The following is a 2,134-nucleotide window of genomic DNA, read 5'->3' as shown; positions in this document are numbered from 1 at the left end:
GTTTTTAAACACTTAATCCTACACGGCTATCTTTATTATTACTAACGTTGTGTTTGTTTTAACGTGGTTTAAATGAAAGCAATAGACAAACATTTGAACTTTGTAACTCACTAAATTGCACTGATGTGTAGTGTCCAGTAGGTGGCGGAAGACTATCATAAAATCTACAGAGCCATGAGTCCAGAGGGCAGCATGTACATAGACAGCACTGTAGACTATAGTATTAAATATTATCCTATATAATTGAATGTATTTGATTATTATTTATGTCATTGGTCTGAATAGATTTGACTTTACCACCCTACAGGAAGTCAGAGGTCAGACCAAAGCAGAGCTGGTGGCCTTGTTTGGAGAGATTTCAGCAGGATGGATGTTTGGAGATTTGAACATTGGCCTTTAAAAGCTGAATGTTGGTTTCCATATTCATTACACTGCTGCATTAGTAATGGTAAATAGCACTGCAAACAGCCCATGCAACAGTATACAAACAGGAACGGCAATACTCTTAATAACTAAGATAACAGGAGTGCTTTAGTGTAGCTACCCCATAGGCTTTTTTAAAAATATAGTTTATTTGCACAATAATACAAAGTGAAATACATACAGAAGACAGTCATAACAGTGCAGGGGAGGAAGGAGTCCAGCAAAATAAAAAATTTAAAAAATTGCATTATTATGTTGTTTTTTAAAGTCTTCAAGGCCTAGCAACACATTCAAGCACATCTTAGCAAAATCAAATATTTAAAACTTTATGTATTTTGATTTTTTTTTGGTCTGAGGCAGAGGAGAACCAGATAAAATATACTGCATGTGTACCAAATGGCTGATGAAATTTAGCATCATTTTGATATCGCTCCATCAACAATCAAGATGCACACAGTATACACACACTGCTATGTCGGACTGTATTATCCCCTCACAGAGCGTTGACTGAGGATGACTGGTCGCAGCTGAGCTAGCTGCCAGCCAGACAGCCCTGCTTGTTTTAAAAAAAGCCCCAGGGCCCTTTTAGATTTCAAAGGTTGAGGCAACACTTTTGTCACAAGGAGTTTCCAGGCACCCACTTGACATGATCAGGGGGAAAAATGTGATGGCATCTGTGAACCCTTGAGACGATATGATAAATGACAATGTAGCAAAGACAAACAGGGATAGAGCCAGATAATATGAGGAAGTGAGAAGGGATAGAGGAGGGGTGGCAGGGTCTCTTTTGGCTTGCCTCTGACTGTGCTGACTTGTGGTATATGTTCGTGACAAAGACAAAACAGACACACTGTCACCAACACTTGAGTGGAAAATAGATTGTGTTCATCTTGCTATTGTTGTCCCTCCTCACTCAAGTCTCTGGGAGACGGGATTTAGACAGACTTGGCAGGGTGAGACGACCTCTCTGTGGAGGATACCCATGCATCTATGGTTCTCATCTCAGGACTGGCTGCTGGGCGAAAGCTGGGATATGGCCAAACAGCTGCGTCTGTGCAAAAAACATCTCTATTATCTTTGTACTGCTTTGGCTATTCATTTATCATCATCTCACGGTGAAATCTCTGTACCTGCTTACACAATGCAGGATTAGTTTGATCAAACGTAATAGGTCATTGCAGGAGAGAGAGCGGGAGAGGGAGCGAGGGAGAGAGAGGAGGTTTATTTAGGAGAGATCCTGTCCTATTTTCCACCTCAAAGAGTGTAAGGATACGCCTTTATGTTTGTTTTGTCAGCATGTCTTTGCACCAGGATGATAGTGTAGTGAACTGTTTCTCTTAGCAAGTAATGACGGGGTCATCCAGGGAAAGCGCTTTGATTTAGCCTGTGGACAGGCTATGATGCCCTCATTATATGGCGACAGTGCTCAACAGATTGAAAACCAGGTTCCTCCTAATGAGCATATTGTAGGGAGGTCAGATTCTTAACATATCTAGACATTGTAGTGTATGAATTTAGGTTTTTTTTGCCGGTATAAGAGCATGGATGGAAGCTCAATTTATTAATTCAGACAGTGTGATGTATAATAATAATAATGTCCATTTATCTTTTATATAATATAGTGTTCCTGACCCCAAAACTGAGAAAGTGTCCTATGTAATAATGCCTACAAGAGGATCTCCATCTCACTGCTGTATGTATCCACTTATGA

Source organism: Dicentrarchus labrax, unplaced genomic scaffold (assembly GCF_905237075.1).
Source record: "Dicentrarchus labrax unplaced genomic scaffold, dlabrax2021, whole genome shotgun sequence".
In the NCBI taxonomy this organism is placed as follows: domain Eukaryota; kingdom Metazoa; phylum Chordata; class Actinopteri; family Moronidae; genus Dicentrarchus; species Dicentrarchus labrax.
This window is presented reverse-complemented; position numbering follows the sequence as displayed.